The sequence below is a fragment of the Ambystoma mexicanum genome, chromosome 10 (genome assembly GCF_040938575.1).
Source record: "Ambystoma mexicanum isolate Mex_15411 chromosome 10, UKY_AmexF1_1, whole genome shotgun sequence".
NCBI lineage: Eukaryota > Metazoa > Chordata > Amphibia > Caudata > Ambystomatidae > Ambystoma > Ambystoma mexicanum.
The window spans coordinates 116,477,013-116,497,408 of NC_090932.1; positions in this window are offsets into that span (position 1 = coordinate 116,477,013).

The window sequence follows — 20,396 nt, forward strand, 5'->3', positions numbered from 1 at the left end:
CATATCCCGTTCAATTGCAGGTGGTAAGCAGATGAAAACTTGTATTTATGCTTAACAATAAGCTAATCTGTTTGAATACTTCATTAACAAAATGCGACCCATTGTCAGATCTCAGCAACTCATATACTCCCCATCTGGGAATGGCTTCTTGGACTAAAAACTTTGCTGCGCAAGTGGCATCAGTGTGTGTACAAGGACCTGCTTCAATCCACCTGGAAAAGGGACACACCACCACTATCACATACATGTATCCACTACTTACTTACAGCATAGCAACATAGTCGATATGTAAATGCTGAAATGGACCATTCAGTCGAGGAATCACTCCTCTGATCATTCGCAGTGTATGCCCAGTGGTAAACTTTTGACATACGATGCAATTTACCATATACATTGCAATCTGTTCCAACAGGTTTGGTACAAACTAGTCTTCTGCAATAGCTGCAGCAAGACTCTCCCTAGTTACATGCACAGGGAAGTGCAGCTGTTCAAGAGCTAACCCTAACAAGGCTACAGGCATCACCGGCTTTCCAGTTCTGTCCTGTCGCCAAAATGCTTCAGAGGGGGATAAATAACACCCCTCCATTTGCACAATTCCTGCTCTTCCTGTGGTGCACTGCCTTGAACTTCCATCAATTGCTTTCTTGAAAAATGATTAAATCCTTCGTTTACAGTCATAATCGTGACCACTTTTTCCCTTACATCGGGAGTATCAAAACTTGAAATATCTTGTGAATATGCATCCCTTTTGGCCTCTTCATCTGTGGCTTAATTTCTGCGTGAGATAAAGCCTTTTTGCTTAGGATGTGTTGTGCATTTAACTATCACTATGGCTACCGGGAGTTGTAGTAATAAGCCTTCCAATAATGTTGCGTCTTGCACTGGAATACCATCCGCTCTGAGGGAGCTCCTCCTTTTCCAATGTGCTAACCCTGCGTGCACGGTTGAAGGCACATAGGCAGAGTCACTGTACACTGTCACTTCCTGCCCTTCGTGTTTTTCGAGCGCGACAATAAGTGCCACTATTTCTGCTGCTTGCGCTGAAAAGTGAGACAGTAGTCTTATACTTACTACCACTTCAAATGAACCATTGGCTCTGTGTCTTACCACAGCTGAACCAGAATGCCTTTCCCCATCAGTTTGATAAATTTCTGAAGACCCATTAATGAAGAGAATCTCCCACCCTGCTAACGCATTTTCCTTTACGTGTGGGACGTCATCGTAATACTCCTCATAGTTAGAGAAATCATGCACATGCTCTCCCTCTACCATTGGTTCGGCTACGAACGTGGCAGGGTTCACTATTTTACACCTGATTATTTTAATTGCTGGATTTGATATAACTACCTCATATGCAGAAGCTCTCTGGGATGTCAATGTATCCTTAGGATTTTCCAAAATGGCACTCAAAGCATGTTCAACAAACAATGTCATAAAACACTGCATCACAATACTGGTAGACTTCTCTATTGCGAATGCAGCTGCTGCGGGAATTTTTTGCAAGGAAAGTGCCCTCTCATAACTGGATCTAGAATCCCACTATAATATGCCAGAGGTTTATTCCCCAAAGTAGTTCTCTGTGTAAGCAATGCTGTCATGACTGTACCATTTGTGTGCGAAAACAAAATCAACTCCTCAGCATAATTGGAAATTCCTAAAACTGGAGCTGTACAAATTGCTTTTTTCATTTCTTCAAATCCTTCCTCCATTTTCCCAGTCCATTCAAACTTTTTCTTATTCACTTGGGCTTTCATTAAAGCCTGTAAAAGGGGTCTTGTGTATGAACTTTAATCAAACACCCAAGCTCCGACATAGTTGCGTAATCCCAAAAACTGCTATATTTGCTTTACTGTGTGCGTTTTCTTCTGTTTTCATAATTGCTTCAGCTCTTTCAGGTTTGACTCTTTTCCCGTCATGAGGGATCAACTGACCTATGTACAACACTTCTTCCTGACAATATTGCATTTTCTCTTTGTCCATCTTATATCCCTTGTCTGCCAGAATAGTCATTAAGCAAATAGAAACTTGTCTGCACTCATCTTCTGTTGTGCTACAAATCAAAATATCATCTAGGTACTGTTGCACAATGCTTTACAAATCAATATTGCTTAGGTCCATCTGAAGGACTCTGTTAACGATCGATGGAGACTCACAATATCCTTGGGCAACCAAGTGCTTTTCAATTTAGTTTGACAAAACATAAATGACGTCAGGTCTTGGTAATCATTATGCAACGGGATTGAGAAAAAATGCATTTTTCAAGTCAATCGCCATGAAATATCGTGCCTCTGCTGAAATACTGTATAGTAGCATTGCTGGATTCGGAAACAAAGGAAACTCTGCCTTTACAATCTGGTTAATCAGTCTCATGTCCTGTGTGAATCTCCACGACCCCCTCTTTTATTTTTTCACAGGGTACACCATGGTATTACACAGTGACTCTGACGTCACTAAACCACCTTGTTGCATCAGGGCTGAAACAGTCTTAAAAATACTCTCATCCGCCTCTCGAGGCAGGTGGTACTGTCCTGCTCGAGGTAAAATTGCTCCTGGTTTCAGCTTAATCTAAACCTCTCCTACCACCTTTAATAGTCCTATGTCATAGTGGCCTCTAGCCCAGAGAATTGAAAACCCCTCACTACTGGAAAAATTGGACTATAGCGGTTATATTTAATATTTAAACTCTGTTAGAGAAAAAGAGTGTCTCTAACAGCGTTTTAAAATATAACCGCTATAGTCGAATTTTTCCAATGTGAAAGTAGGACTGATAAAATCTCCACTCTCCCTATTGTATGTCCTATTGTATAGACAAATGTCTTGTGTTTTTCGTGATGCACTGTTGTATGAATATGTACTGTTTTTAATATTTATTAATAAAGTGAGGTATATATATTTTTCCTTATCTGGATTGTTCTAACTGCCTTCTAGCCTCAATGATTTTCACTGCAATGCGTATTTTGGTGATATTAATATGGTGTTGTTAAGTTGTATGTGAAGATAATCGGTCAATCTCTACCACCCCCCCGGGTCGCAGTAGTGAGGAGTTTTTAATTCTCTGTGCTTGAGGCACCCTTTTTTCTCCCTGATAAACGTCCCGTTTTGAGAATTGCTTCCCTGAAAACAAAAAGTTGGGATTTTGCCCTTTATTTGTATACTTATAGTGGCCTCTAGTCCATAAAGAATTTGGCACTTTTTCCAAATCTTCATCAAAAAATGCTGCATGTTGTCGTACTAACATAATTTGCGGTGGGATTTCTCTTTTCTCTATTCTGATCCAATGCGTGATACTCATCTTGAATATCACTTCATCATCTGATGGATCATCTCTAAACATATCCTCATCTGTGACGTCAGTCAATCTATACCCTTCCCCAATGGCAATCACTGTTCTCCATGGCCTGCCCTCGTCATCGGTACCTTGGAGCATTGCCATTTCCCCTTGCACTATGACTGCATTTAACTCTAGGGGAAAAATCTGCCCCGCCTCTTCGTCCTTAGTTATCTATGGCCTGAACAAAAACTCATCAGGTATTCTCATAATCTTTCCCACTAAGCCGGTAGCCATGTCAACAAAATACACACCCCATAAAGAAAGACTTCTGTCTCTAATGGTACTCCTCACAGGGCCATTTGCCCTGTAAACGCCAATATAAACTTGCCCACTTTCATATAATGTTTCCCTGCAGTAGAACAGACTATGGGCCTCATTACGACTGTGGAGGTAGCCATGGTGCTAATAGCGTCCAAAATCGTGTCCGGGTTCCCCTGAATGGGGAATTACCGGGCCATTACGAGTTTGGAGGGCCCGGTAATTCCTCCTTCAATTACGAGCCCGTTGTTAGCTCCCTGGTTCCCTCGAGGAACCCGCTATGGACGTCTGGAAAAAACAGACGTCCAGAGCGGGTCCCGCGAGGGGACCTCGTAATAGTGCAGAGTGGGTTTAACGGCACCGGCACCATTACCAGTGCCGTTAAACCCATTCCGCACTACACGTAATGAGGCCCTATGCATTCCTCAGTAAAAGAAATCGTCATATCAAATTTTGTCATTAAATCTGTTCCCAGAATATGAACTGGTGTCTGCCACAAATATAACAGTGGAACAGACATGTCACACTTTCCTATGGAAACTGGTAATTCATTAGTAAAAGGAACTTGACTTGTAGCTCCCGAGAATCCTTGAGCATTCATGGCATTTCCCGACATTGGATATTTGCCCTCTCGTATACATGAATGAGTAGCCCCAGTGTCTACTGAACAAGAAAAGGTTTTGCCTCCTATTCTTTCATCGACCATTGGTTCCTCTTGGGGGTCTGATGCCGCAGATAGTACTGAGCACATCAAGTCGCCCTGTGAGCTGTCCTATTGTGGATACATGCTTACCCGTGTACCTCTCAAAGGAGTTCCTCCCACCACAGTGATACCACTTACTCTAGGTGTCAGTAGCTGTCCAATGTTTGCATTCTGCTGTATCTGTATGGGCGCGTGCTGTGACTGCGCTTTTGGCAGATTTAATGGTGCTTGCTGTGGCTGCAATGCCTGTTGCATCTGCAGCGCATGTGCTTGGTATACTGTCTGATCTTGGACAAACCTGTCCCTAGCTTGTGAGCCATATGCTGGAGGATAAGCTGTCCCCCCTCTTGAGAATTGCCAATTCTGTACATACCCTTGGCTTCCACATGTTCACGGTATATGTCCTGTCATTCCACATGTCCAACATACAGGAGGAACTCTTCTGATTTGTCCCCCTTGGTTAAATCCTCCATGCATATTTTGATTATCATTCTGCATATTCTGGAGCCCACCTTGGTTATTGTGAAAACCACCCCTTCCTCTGTAGCCCATTCCTCTACCGTGTGGTAAAAACCCATTCCCTCCTTGATCCATTTGGCGTTGATTATTCGCCTGCGATGTACCCACTGCTTGCTGCATTCCCAATCCTTCTCCGCTTGTCAAAACCCGCCCCTTCTATGGAATATGTTATCATTTCTTCTGAACTAACTTGGCTTCCTCAAGTTTTCTAGCATCTTCCTTCTTCTTATTTTTCTCTTGCAACAGCTGACATTGATGTACTATGGTCAACTGTATTTCTGCCCACGGCTTCGCTTCCATTCTCACTAATTTCTTAAACTGCCCTTGTACCGGTTCAGGCAATACCTGACATAAAATGTGGTAAAATACTACGACTGACTTTCCCCACGGTTCCCGTGTTTCAAGAGTCACTGTTCCTGAATGCTTTGAATATAAGCAAGCAGATCTTCATCATCTCTCATTTTATGTTCCATAATTGCACCCATAACTGATGTATAGGGATATTGCACATGGAGCGCTCTACAAACATCTGCTCTACAATTATTAAATGGCATGCCATTGTACACTGTGTTCTGTGCCATGACACTTGAATAGTCTACTCCTCTTGTCCAAATGTCATCTGCTATTTCCCCAAGAATGGCTGCTAGGAGACCCTTAATGTCCCTTATTGCTAAGGTATTTCCCCCTGTGATTTTCTCGTGTTCATAGATCCATTTCCCCGCACCTGCCCTTAAACTGAGGAGTTTGCACCTTAAATTATCCTTGTCCATTTGTAGCCATGGGATATACTGTGTCCTTGACCCCGCTTTCTCCAATAAAGGGAACTGCGCATACCCAAATCCACAATGTACTTCCATTGTTTGCCTATCCATAGTGGGGACAATGGTTCCTGATCGCCTTCTACCGGGCAATGACATCAGCCTGCTCACATATGGTGGTGATTCTCCCTTCTCGCTATGTGATCGTCCTTTAGGGCACCCTGCATATGCTATGGGATCTGGCGTTCTGTCTTTAGGCTGCTCTAAATCGGACCATGTTACTTTATTATCTGTCTGCAAACATCCCTCAGGACTACATACACTTCTTCCCTCCTCCCCACGGAAGGTTTCTCTTTCTTTGACCGACATATCTAGCCCCCAGCTACTATGGCTCTCTTCTCTTTTGCACATGTCTAAAGTTAGCCTACTAAGGGATAAAGCTCTTTGCTAAAAACCAAGTGGGCTTCCTTCTTCACATCATGATTGGGCAATTATAGACCGATCTTCTTTTCCTCTGCTTCTTGATTCATCTTTTGCTCTCATATCCTGATAGGGTTTATCAATCCTATCTCCGATGCTCCCTATCTCAAAGTGCTCATCTAATGTAATTTTAGATGGTCCTGATGCTGCTCCCTGTACCAGGAGAAAATCTTCTATATCACCCCATGATATTACTGGACTTGGTTCCATTAACTCTTTCTGGATGCAATCAATATCGCGTTCTCTCTGTCTCCTTTTTTACTCCATTTAACCATTTAATTCTCTTCACTTTCTTGCATCCCATTGAACTTTTTCCTCTTCCTGTCTTTTTTGTTCTCTTCTTTCATTCGCTCTACGCTCTTCTTCTTCCCTTCGTCTTTGAATCCTCTTAACCCTTAATATCTGCGCTTCCTCCTCTTCTGTCTTCCTTTCTTGCCTATCTCGTTCTTCGATTGTTCTCTGCCTGTTGTCATATTGCCTTTGCTCCTCTGCCCTTTCCTCTTTCTTTTGCTGTTCTTCCTGATACATCTCTTTTCATTTCTGCCTATTTTTCTCTTATATTCATCCTCTTTCAATCTTTTTTCTCATTCCCTGTCTTTTTTATCCTGTTCGTCTTGATCTTCCCTTTGCCTAAATTCCTTGATACTATTCCCATAAAGTTTGAGCAATATCTGTCCTCCCATCCATTTGTTCTGTACGAGCGCTACCTCGTCAGCGTTATCCTTTTCTCCTTTCCATCTCTTAATCTCTCGTTCTATTTCTGTGGTTACATTCAATTGTTTGCTTTTCTCCTCTTTCTTTCTAGCCTCTTCTGTACTATGGTCACTGCTATAAGCAGGCTGCTCATGTATCGGGTTACTATACCCTGTCAATGCTTTGAGTTCCCTCAATGGATACAATGATTTTTACTTCAAGCAAGGGAAGCTGAAGGCTCAGCATCTTCCTCCTTACACTGATCCAGTCCTCAGGCGGGGATCCTCTCGCTCCTCCTGATTCATTTTCCAGATTTCTAAAAGAGCTAAGTTCTTTTATAATTTCTTCTATGTGGTCATGTGTTGCAATACCGCCTTTGACAGCGATCCCCCTTGTGGTCATGGCATGAACATTTCATCTGCTGTGCCCTTTACCCACTCCGCACTGTACTGTACTCTATTGTTTAAGCTAAGGAGCGTGTTTTGGAAGCATCTTGTACAGATGCATCAGTGGAGTAATATCTCCCATTGTGACAAGTCTCGATTGACTGTCAATACTCACCGCCATTTTACACAGATATGTTTCAGAAAAACAACACATATGAGCGCGCTCCAACCTTTACCTCTATTTCTCAATTCAATTGTCTCAATGTATTTTTTCGGTCACGCCGACAATGACCTAAAATAAGCAAACTTGTTATCTCTACTTCAACTTTACACAACTTATTCTACTTGCGTTTCAGCATCTGTACATTTATAAAAATGGCTTTCATTTTCTTCAGTGCTTTTCACATGTACAATCTTCATTCTGCACATGAAATGTCGCTTAATTCTTTACTCCATCATCAGAATCTATAAGGTCTATGTACTTTCTTCTTTGTCATCTCTTCTTGGTGCGTCATCTCTGCTTCATGTGACGTCACCAGGCTCTTGCCTTCACCATTTCATACTTCTTCAGGTGCTTCTCCTCAGAGTCCATCCGTTCTTCAAGGATACCTCACATAGGGACTTCTCAACGATATCTTGCCTCCAAGATTCTTTGTGGAACAGATACCATTACTGACGTTGTGCATGTTTCAATTTCCGGCTTCCAACATATGGGCAGAATAGGGGCGGGACTTCTGGTAGAGGCATTTGGCTCCTCCACAACAGTAGATTTGCATTTCTTTAAATCCCAAGATTAGTACTATATCAGAAAGGTATACGTTTGGGCTTAGAGTGCAAGAAGATGGGGAAACAGTGGAAGAAAACCTCACTGTCCTTCGCCATTTGTCACTTTCCTGTAAAGTTTGGCGATAAATTGGATGAACATATAAGAGATCAGTTCATGATTAATTGTCTTAACGACAAAATAAGAGAAGAATTATGGCTCAAGGATGAGCCGAATCTGGAAGAAGTGATACACATTGCTAAGAGAGTAGAACACCCCATTGCATGTGTAGCTAGATTGGCAAAGAAGGAGAGTAAAACCCCCAATGCTGAAGTCCTGAGAGTGGGGGAAACAGGGAAGGGAAAGAAAAAGTAGCCTAAAGGGAGTGGACAACGCGTCCAAGATGTTAATGATGTGAAGCCTGACAGGGTGAAGGCAAGTCCCTGTTCACGTTCACACCAGAATGAATACAACCCTCTAGGGAAATAGGCCAAGAGATAGCTTGCAAGGGTAACACGGTTTAATTGTACAGAATACAAAATATCAGCAAAGGACTCTGCTGCCCATAAACGTTCTGACTCGGGACTGAGTGTTGATGCCTTTTAAGAGGCCACAGCATCACTGATGACATCACATATAGGATCTGAACCCGCACAGATGATTGGTAAGACATTATACCTGGTCTTGCTCCATAGGGGATGCCAGGCTACAATTGGTTAGTTTCTCAGCCATCTGTTGTTTCCCACGTGGGTCCGTTCAGCTAATTTCTTCATGGAGTGTAGGTCACGTCTCTCATAAATTACTTTTGTGAAAACTATGATAATATCCTACGCCTAATAGTACATCACCGTGGCATGCACCTGGGAGGCTCAGGACTGGTGCCAGGGGGATGGGAGGAAGAAATACAATCATACTGACCCACACATTCTGGGCTTTGTTGATACCTCTCCTCTTGGACTCAAGGCTTCCACCTTCGTTTTGATCTATAATTTATCCCTCCCTGTACCGTGTGTTAAAATAGATGTATTTTATGCTGAGGGATGAAACGGTCACACATGCTTAGATCTTTTATGGTCACTTGGTTTATGCTAGGGGCTGGGCATCACTCGCTATCATGGAATGCAGGTTTGTGGGTGTGGGGTCAGTGGGGCGGGCTCTGGCTCTGGGTTGGATGAGTGGGGGTTAGATGCCTGCTGGCAGCTTGTTTGTGATGATTGGGCATTGCAAGGAGTATGGTGTTGTCTCACAGCCTTGCACGGTGCATTCTTCCGAATGATACTAAGTATTTGCAACAGTGAAGGGACAAGGGGGAACTTAGCTTCCGTGAGAACTGGTGGTGCAGACCCATCATGCCTTAATGATCTGGGCCTAGTCAAATCCTTTCATGGACCTAAACTTGTGCAGTGCGGCCATGCAAGACTCTGCATCTGTCAAAATTACAAAATGGCGTTTCTTTCTATGCGCCTTCTAAGGTTATGCATCTATTGTTTGCGCTATATTATATCCGTGCCAAATTTCCTAGTGCATTCCTTTCCCTCCTTGTACACTACATGATTTCATATGGGATTTGCCTCACCTTAAAGTGCCTAGTGGAGTGGGATAGACTATTTTCCATCCCAACATCAGGGGCAAGGGCCAGAAATCTGAAGAACGTCTCTGTTTTAAATGTGCCAGTGCCAATCATTTTGCCAGTTCTCGGGTGTGTCCAGGAAGGCAAATAACGTGTTCAATATGTGAAAGATGGGGACATTATGGCAATTGTTGTAAAAAAATGTTACATTTGGGTCAGGACGTAGGGTCTTGTATGTGTCTGAGGAAGGTAAGCCATCTTTGGGGCAAATGATGCAGATAGAAGTGATTACGGTCAATATGGTTAGCTGTGTTGGCGATGACCATTGTGAAAATCCATTTGCGGATGTTGCTGCAGATGGAAACCCTGTACGGGTGATGGCGGATTCTGGAGCAATAATTTCATTGATGTCCTGAGATGTGTTTCTAGTGGAGGTGGGTGTTGAACCTGAAGATTTGTTACCTCCCGGTATAAGACTCAGTGGATACAATTTGGGGAAGATAGATGTTATAGAATATATATTTTGTTGTCTGACTAAAATGTAAAGGGAGAGAAACTCATGGAAAGATTTATGTCATCAAAAGTGGCGAGACGCTATTGGGTTGGAGACAGCAGAAGGGTTTGGGCATGAAGCTTGATCCCAATGTGAGTGAACAAGTATTACATGTGGGGGAGAGTTTCAGTGTATTTATGGCACATCCCAGCATATTTTTGAAAGGCATGGATGCGTGAAATGCATGAGGCATAAAATTGTGCTCAAAGAGGGGAGTGTCCCAGTTGCTGCAAAGTTTCTCCCCATGCCAGGGAACATGTGGAAATGGAACTGGAGAAATTAAGGAAGTCTGGAGTGGTTGAGAAAGTTGGGAGTGTGGAGTGGGTGTCCTCCATGGTTGTGGTGAAGAAGGCGAGAAGACATGTGGGAGCTCAATGAGTGTGTTGTCCTGGATAGGTACCTGCTTCCCAATATGACAGAAATGTTGGCATTAATTGCAAAGGCAAAATATTTCTCTACACTTACATGGCTTCAGCATATCACCAGATCGAGTTGGATGATCAGTCGAGAAAATTAACTGTGTTTATTACTTGTGAATGGATTTGTCAATTTTTCAGTATGCCTTTTCGATTAGTTTCCACTTTGTCCATCTTTCAAAAGATGATGGAAATACTGTTGAAAGGTTTGCAAGATGTACACTGTCTTCAAGATGACATATTGGTTTGTGGAGAGACCTTGGAGAAACACGAAGACACTTTGAAAAGAGTTATAGACATTTTGAAGGAAAAGGGTATCACACTGAGGGCAGAGGAGTGTGCATTCGGGAAGGACTTTGTGGAGTATTTGGGACATGACATTTTGGTTGATGGTTTAAGGTCCAAGGCTGAGATGGTGAGTGCCATAATGAAGGTGTCATCGCCGAAAGAGAAGGGTAAGTTTAGGTTATTTTTGGGCATGATTGAATTTTATCAGACGTTTGTCCACAATTTTGTTTGCAGAGTAGTAAAGATGAGGAGCTTGTGAAAAAAAGGTGTGGAGTTACTGTAGGATGACAAGTGCAAGAAGGAGTTTGAGATAATTAAGAGCAAGATTGACATGGCTAAACCCCTTGCTATGTTCCATACAAGGAGGAGGAGGGTAATTACTGTGGATGACAGCGATACCGGTATAGGCACTGCATTGGCAAAGTTTGGTGAAGATGGTTTGGAGCATGTAATCACGCATACTTCAAGGATGCTGAGAGGAGCGGAGAGGAACTATTCATTCTTGGCAATGGAGACTCTTGCATGTCATTGGGCTGTGAAGAAGTTTTTAAATCATGTGTGGGGTGCGGAGTTCACCATAAAAACTGATCACAAACCTTTGAAGGTGATATTTGAGAGGAAGGGGATGGATAAAGTCTCAAGGAGAGTTACTGGATGGGTGGTTAGGATGCAGGTACATAGGCTTGTCATGGTTGTGATACCAGGAAAGCAGAATGTTCTGGCAGATCATTTGTCAAGGTTGGGTGGTGTGGTGGAGTTTGGAGAGTCTGAAGTTACTGAGACTGCGTTTGTGATACAGGATGGCGTTGTGTCCCGCGAGGAGTCGTATATGGCCATAAGGGACTAAGATGTTTTGAAAAGAATAATTGAGTTTGTGGGCCAGGGGTGGCCTAAGAAGAGGCTACTTGATTTTTTGGGAAGTGCGATCTGAATTGAGTATCAAGAATGGTATTTTGTACAGGTGGGATCGCTCCGTTGTTTCCAAGGTTTTGAAGTGGAGGAGGCTGGCGGCCTTCGCTAGCATCCAGATTTATCAGCACTACAGCACCCCATGTGTTCTCACTCTGCGCAGCACTGCAAATTGACATCTTCCCGGGCTCTGAACATTGACATAGCTCTGTTACCCAGGAATCAAAAGTAATGTTACTTGATGACTTCAGCACGACACATGGAGGTGTTTTACTCCAAGCATCCTCATTACTTCCGTAACTCCCAATGAATTTTGACGCGGCAGTGAAATGCGAATGCGAATGGTGAGGGGGGTTCATTTGATCATCACCATTCCCTGCACTGTGACATCACCAGTGTGATCGTCAGCCCAGCAGGGAAAGGGTCTCTCTGGCTACAACTGCAGCAATAGTGATTAGGCCAGCGGCATAGTTTCCAGGCCTGCTGCATTCTCTCTGAGCAACGCATTCTCTCTGAGCAACGCAGTGTGCCGGGTTCAAACCCTCGACAAAGTGTGGTAAGCAGACAAAGCCCTCCTCTGGCAGTTACTAATAATTGCTGAAAATGTACATGTTGTTTGACAGTGCCACAATTCTTGTCAGTGAAAAGATGGAGATCCATTCCAACAGGTAGGAAGGTTATATGGAGGTTATTGAAAGAAAATCTCACAGCAAACCCCCAGCCCTGGTCAGCCCCCTCACCACCAGCTCCAATTGACCAGCTTTTGAAGGAAAACATTCTATACAGCAGATAACATTCTACACTGGAATACCATACACAGGTTCAATAACAAGGTTCCATGGTCTGCAGCAGTACCCCATACAACTAAGCAAACACAATATAACATAACCCATAAGATTTGAGTTGGTTTTGATAATTGTGTTTATATGATGTTGATGGTACTTGCCCTTCCCAAGATTTATCTTGGTCTACTTGTATTTGAATAAACCCTTTATTTTTACAAAACATAGGGCCCGAGTCATGGAATTATTTACATGGTTCAAAGTGACTGTGCAAAGTGTATTATAAAAATACACTTCGCACAGTTCCATGAATCAGGGTTTGTGTCAGCCATGCAAAGTCACTTTGAACCATGCATATAAATCCATGCATCAGGCCCATAGTGTTTCAGTGTTTCTTTGGCCCATATGTATGCTACAATTTCTTTGTACCAAGCTTCAGCCCTCTCTCCCTCCTAAAATAATCCTGGCTGCTCCGTCCATGCTACCAAAACATTCTCAGGTAGTACATCCATATACTAAGAGTGGAGCTTATCTACTGCCTCACATATGGTTTTTATGAAGTCTGGGTAGGACTTAACACCAGTGTTTTGTTGTTGCACTAAATCACTTTTTTCCAAATGACCTTTCCTTAATTGTCATCATACTTTTCATTTCTTCATATTGTATTGTTTTAACTGGTGTTGCTTCACCCTCAGGGTGGGTTCTCCTTATCATTGTGTTGATTAACATAGTAGACATTTGCTTGTCTCCTCGTAGTGTCTACTTTGTCGTCACAGACATTGTATGAAGAACTCCCATCCTCGAGTGCTACGTCCTCTTCGTTGGCTAGCTGGAGGCAGAGCCTGGGTCTCATCTCCTTGACATTAGGTGTTCCTAGAGGTAAATCGGGATGGATCATCAGGCGTTGGTGCAAAGGCGCAGAGGTATACATCTGGAGCAGTGGTCGAAGTGAGCGGGAACGGTCGGGAGCCGTGTTCCACTACTTTTATTTGTTTACTGTTAACAGCTCCACTACTTTCTGCAACCATTTTCACCATTCCGGAACTGTTCTTTATGAAATTAACCACCGGATATCAGTTACAGATTAAGTGGAATCTATGTCAACCAGCATGGCTGCAACCCTTGAAAAATGTGGTGCACATTGGTACTTTCCTTCCTATTCTGTCCCCCGTCTTGAGTCACAGTTCCACTCTTTTTTTGGTACACTTCTATCACTAATCTGGAGCAGTGACTATCACTAGACCCATTGCTAACCTGTCATGTGCACCCAATGTCGCCATCAGTCAAGCAAACATGGAGCACGGATCATGCAAGCTCGAGACAGGAGTAGACAAAAATAAATGTCGATGGGTGTGCACAGAAATATATGACTAGCCGTTAATGTAGTGGGTGAAACTCACCGGAACAGAAGCTGTTCTCTGAAAACGAGCTACGGCTGAAATAGTCTGTAGTTCCTGGCTTAGGCATGCGATTGATTCGTTAAAAAAAAAAAAAAGAAAAAGAAAAATCAATGAAGTTGGGCTTTAAAATAAAACAGAGAGGTCAGCAAATATGATCTGCACGCAGCATTCCCGGTAGCTCCCGAACCAGCCCTTGAAGGCCAGGAGTAAAGAGGTTACATAAAAGAGAGGACAGTCCTGATCTATGTATCCATTTTCCTTTCTATGTTGTGATATAGCAATACAACAGAACACTCCCTTTTAAGTAGCATAAGTCTACATATATAGGTGTCTACTTTTTTTCCCCTATATTCTACTTAAAAGTGCAAAAGAGAGCATCCCTGGGTTTCTGATTGGTTATACATACAGACGGGGCATTTTGCAGCAGAAAAAGATACGGCATCGGCTTCTCCTAACTCAAGCCGTGGGTGGAGTGGGGGAGGGGGGGGGCATTTACACCACATCTTCGCCACAGTTGCCGAGAATTTATGCCCCTTCATTCCATCTCATTAGGAGGAAAAGCTAATATCAGTAATTCACTGTATGCGATGAGACTAATGGATAATTCCTTCAATGAGAATTTACTGCGGCTGATGAATGCCCGGTTTGCAACTATGCTTTACACATCGGAAAGGACATTTGTGAAGGCAGCTGGGAGTGCAGCAAAATGTAATGCAAATAAATACCTGAAATGCACTTTTCCCGAATGAAGCACAGCGCCATCACTATGCAAATAAGTCAATCTTTTCATTTTATGTGGAAGATCAATAACCTCTTGGCATGTGTTTCTAATATTAATAGCAAGGTGTGCAAATCTGTTGCTGAAGAGTGACTAAAAAGTGGTTTACATGAAAGGTTCCCTGGTGCTGTTAAAATTGTACATGATGAATGGCCATGTTATTAGTATGGCGGAGTGGTATATAGTATGCTATGTTATTTATGACATGCTTAATACCCAGAGGTTTCTAAGCACGGACCCGGGGAACCTGTATTGATCTATGTCGTCTTGCTTCCAAGGCGTGCACGTTGCACCTGAGCTATCCTCCCGAGAGGCTAACCTGGTGAAACGTGGCAGTAAAGTGGGTGTGGGTTCTTCCCCCATGTGGTCCACTGCAATGTTCCCCCTCTGATGTTTTTCCCTGGTGTGCCACTCTAATGTGGCCCTTTGGCTCCCAATGCAATTAGTGTTCTACTGTTTTTTAGCTCTCTGATGCCAAACGTAATTTGCTTGACTGGTTCCTAGATATTGCACATAGACCTTGTAGCATGCTGTGTTGTTCTTTGGGACCCACCAGCAGTGGCGTAGCAAAAGGTGGTCTGAGGGGGCTTTAGCCCCGGGTCTTTTGATTGTAGCCCCGGATAGAAGCACTCAGGCTACAATCTAGAGGCTAGCTAGCCCCAAGTCCCTACAGTCCCAACATTAGCGTAGCCCCGTATCTTTTCCAGAGCTAGCAACACCCCTGCCCACCAGCACCCCGCCTTCTCTGGAATACCTACTCTGAAATTCCCTTTGAAACTACATGTACCCACTGCCATCTTGTACCCTGTGCAGCATGCCCCTGTCCACTCCTCCGGATGTCCCCCCACTCTCATCCAGAATCAGACATAGCCACTAACAGAGATACAAGCCCACTGAAGCGTGCCTCGTGATATATCCCCACAAGTACCTTATCCAGAGAGCACCACTACCAAGACGTTGCCCAAGAAACTTCAATGGTTGCACCGGATGTATGCTCTGAGTTGCTCTACAGGCCCTTCACTAACCTGCCTGCACTAACATTCTCAACCTCTACAGTGAAATGGTATGATATGATTTGGTATTTATAATGTGCCTTTACACAAGAGTTTTTAGGTGTCACAATACAAAGGAGGGGAGACAGAGGAATGACAAGACAAGCGATCTTACTAGGCCTTGTGACATTCAGATCGTGCAAGTGCAAAGAGAAGTGCAAGGGGAGGGTTTGGAAAGAAGTGCATCGAAGGGGAACGAGGGGAAGTGCAGTCAGAGCAGCAGGGCTCTAAGTAAGTGCGAGGACGGCAGGCAACTACACAGGTGCAGGTCCAGACCAGAAGTGCAGTGCATGGTGACTGGTGAAGGGGGATGGTACCCTGTGTGACTCTGACGGCAACCGTGCCACCAGGAATGATGAGCAGACAGGTAAATTAGCAGGGGAGAGCTCGAGAGAGGGAAGAAGAGAAGATGAAGGTTTTGTGCATCTTCCAGAACTTCAAGTGTTCCGGCTCAGTTCTGAGAAGGGCAGGGAGGCCATTCCAGAGGGAGGCACCTGTGGAGGAGAGAGATCTACCCCAACTCTGCTTGGCGAAGCGTCAGACCTCCAGAGAGTTTGAGGTAGCAGAGTGGAGGGCTCTAAAAGGAAGATATTTAGGAAGAGAGTGTTGAATATACAGATGACCACAGCCCCAGAAAGCCTTGTGGATGATGCAGATGGTCTTGAACTTCATCCTCGTGGCCACCGGAAGCCAGTGGAGAGATTTCAGAGCTGGAGATATGTGGTCTCTTGGCTTGAGCCCAAGAATTGATATTGATATTGATATTTTATTTGTACCGCGCTCCTACACACAAGTGTTTCAGAGCGCGACAAGGCAATGGAGGGGAACAAGGGAGCACAAAAACAACGATCTTACTAGGCCCAGCGACATTGGGAACATGCAAGTGCATGGGAGAGGAAAAGGGGAAAAGTGCATGTAAGGGGGGAGAAGTGGAAAAGTGCTGAGCAAAGGATAAGTCTTGCAGTCCTGTTCTGGATTAGCTGGAGAGGGTGAAGAGTAGAGTTAGGAAGATTTAGAAAGAGGCTGTTGCAGTAGTCCAGCCTGGAGAGAACCAGAGCTCTGGAGACAGTGAGCTTCTGGTGGAAGGTGGGAAAAGATAGGATACCTCTGAGGAGGTGCAGCTGGAAGTGGCCCTTCTTGGCAAGGTCTGTGATGTGTGGAGAGAAGGAGAGAGAGGAGTCAAAGATGATTCAAAGGTTTTTTGTATCACAGGAAGGTGGGGGAGCAAGGAGGGCAGCCAGAGGGAGCAAGGAAAAGCAGGTGCAGGGGTACCAATGAGAGGAATATCTGTCTTACTGGCATTAAGGCAGAGCTCAATAGAGGCACACCATCCCTGAATAGCGGATAGACAGTTAGGAATGAGCACAGAGGGAAAGGAGGTTGAGGGTAGCCTGAAAGAGAGCTGTATGTAATCCTCATAACATTAAAAGTTAGAGGAAAAAGAAGATCTCAGGTGGGCCAGGGAGGGGGCACATAGACCTTGGAGAGCCAGGTTGAGAGGATATAGCCCAGGGGAACACCACTTGTGGAAAGAGATCAGGTGGAGAGTAAGGACCCAAGTTGGACCTGGGAGGTTCGGTCCAAGAGGAATGAGGTTAGCCACGCCAGAGCCTGACTAGTGATGCCAAGGTTCACACTGAGATGGTTGATCAGGGTGGCGTGATTGACCATGTCAAAGGCAGAGGAGCGGTCAAGTAGGATGAGGACAGAGTGAGAGCTGGAGCCAAGGTTGGAGAGAAGATCTTCATGGGACTTCAGGAGAGCAGTTTATGTGCCTCTGTCCGATCTGAAGCCAGACTGACGGTCATGGAGATAACCAGCAGATTCAGTGTGGAGGTTTAGCTGAGAGTTTGCCAGCTTCTCAGGGAGTTTGCCCAATAAAGGAGTGATAGTGATCAGGCGATAGTTGGCCCGGACAGAAAGGATCAGCAGGAGGGGGTGCACAAGGGATTGCTTGAGAAGAGAGGTGAAAGATCCAGTAGCAAAGGAATGATTGCAGAAATTGGCCAAGGCTGGAGTAAAGGAAACATTATGTCCTTAATGGTTCTGGAGGAAGAGGGGAGCACCTGTTTGGATGAAACCTTCATAGACCGGACTTGTACAGAAACATCATCAGGTGTTATAGTAGAGAGAAAAGAGAGAAGGAGAGGAGAGGGAAGGGTGACCAAAGGGGTCCTGAGAGAGGTAGAAGGAGAAAGATGAGGAAAGGAGGATAGTATGGACAGGATGTCATGGGTTTAGTGGTGACATGAGAAGCCAGGGCCTTACAGAGGGCTTGGGAAGGAACCAGAGAGGTATAGACTGCAGTCAGATTGGCCAGCTCCTGGCAGATTTGAAAAGGTTTGGCGGTTCTGTTAGAGATTGCAGAAGACGGAGAGTATGTATCGCCTTTGGAGCAGGCGGCAGTCCAGTTATTCAGAGGATGTGCCTGAAGCCCTCCACTTCAACTCGGGCAATCACCACTTGCGTTTCAGAGTGGCCAGGTTAGAGTCATACCAAGAATTGCACTTGGAGGCAGGCTTCAGATGGATCCTCATGACAGGGGCAAGGATATCGAGAGCATTGGAGATAGAGACATGAAGGTTGCAGAGGGCTGTGTCATTGTGGGAACCAGCCGCTGGGGTAGGAGGAGGAGAGAAAGTAGAGGCAAAAACATCAACTGGCATCCACTTCATTGGTCGAATGACCGTGAAGGAAGGTGGCTGTGGTGGGGTAGGTTTTGCCAGGGGGACAGACAGTTTCAGGTAAGAGGAATGTAGAATATGGTAAGTCCAAGAGAGTGGAGTCGTGAGAGGGTTGGAGAGGGGGATGTCTGAGGAGATGTGAACATCCAGGGCGTGTCAGGCTGAGTGTGTCGGACCAGAGGGAACAATAGTGAGGGAAAGAGAGTCACAAAGGTTGCGGAAAAACACAGAGTGGTCAGAGGAGTCCAAGTGGATTCTGAAATCCCAGAGGAAGAGTGGCTTAGAGGTAGACGCTAGGAGAGAGTAGGAGAGATCAGCCGATTCAGAGAAGAAGAGGGCAACCTGGCCAGGTGGCCTGTAGATGGTGGCCAGAGTTAGAGAGAGGCCAGGGGAAATATAGAGCCTGCAGACCTGGGATACAAAGGAGGAGTAAGCCTGGTGGGGAATGATAAAGTCATGGAACCACTCAAGAAAGATCAGGGCCACTCCACCTCTGGGCTGATTGGTCCTAGGTTCGGAGAGTATCATGTAGCCCTCAGGGAGGAGAGTGTCAAAACTCATGACAGAGATAGCCATGAACCAAGTCTCAGTGAGAGCGACAACATCCAGATCAATGTCTTCGAGGAGGTGGCAGATGTCGGAGGAGTGTTTGACAGAAGAGCAAGCTTTGAGAGTATCTTAGTGGAGCAGGTTGCCACTTTTGAAAGACTTCCTGGGTGGGGTACAGGAGGGAGGTACTCCCATTGCAAGAGGCAGAAGGGCCCAAGAGAGGGCAGACATAGAAGGAGGGGGCATATGGTCCAGAGCGGAGCAAGAGGGGGGCACCAGAGAGGAGGCAGCAGGTGAGGAGGTGAGTGGCAGAGGAGCTGGAGCGGTAAAAGATGAAATTGGCAGAGGAGCCAGAGAGGTATTAGAGGTAGTGCTAGGTGGCAAAGGGCCCAGAGAGGAGGCAGAGGGCAGAGTCACAGAGGAGGCAGCAGAGGTGCAAGGGAGAGGCAGAGGTGCCGGAGCGGTAGAGTTGAAAGGTGGCTGAGGGGCCAGAAAGGTGGCAGATAGAGTAGCAGGAGAAGGGAGGAAGTTGATCATAAGTGGGAGGTGCCTATCCAGGAGGAGCAGGTTGGTCTGAGTGCCTTGGACTATGATGGTCCCTTTTAGATAGACAGTAAGATCGACATCAATGCCACAACACAACCTAGCCACTCAGTTACATCAATCAAGTAATATGTATTTGTTTCCAATGTTTCTAAGTAGTAAAGTTTGTGTCATAAGCTCTGGGCCAACCTTTCTGTAAGACTAATTGCAGCATGTTGTGTGTTTTGCTGTTTGTGGCCATGAAAACAAAAAACAACAAAAGCTATAAAACAATTAAAAAAGGCATTGGTAGAGTTACAATTCGAACGTGGCTTCACCAGATTCTGCTTCTGATCTTTAATAAAAAGATGTTGTATTAATTTTATTAAAACATCTATCTATATAAATAAAAATGTAAATGTGTGTTTGTTCAAAACCTTAAATCTCCGAAAGTTTTTCACCAATTGCTTTGATATTTTGACACAAAGTTGCCTTCGAATAGGTGCGTATTTTTATATACCTACTATACATAGATGTCACACCTGTGACAGGTAAAAACATGCTTTTTTCTGAAAAACAGCGCCATCTGTTGGACAATACACGCTGGCTCAAATAGGAGCTGAGGAAACAGCAGAGCGACGTGAAGCCAGACTTTAGGATGCACGGTTGCGAGCACGGCAATCGCGTTCTGCAGCTTCAGATCTGCTTCGATCGCGACAGGCTGAGAGTGGCTTAGCAGAAATAAGCATCAAACGCGACTCCATGCCCAGCAATCACGCAATTACAATCAACTTGCATTCTGGTACAACCCAGCTGATGATTATAGTTTGAGCCGGCATGTTCTCATCGGCACCATGACTGAAGTGTGTCCTTATTGGAAGGCTCTGAAATTTGATGGAGAAACGAAAGGAATGTGTTGCGCTGCCGGGAAAATTAAACTGCCTCAACTTGGAGAACCGCCAGAGCCATTAAAAACTACCCACAAGCATTGTGCGTCAAACA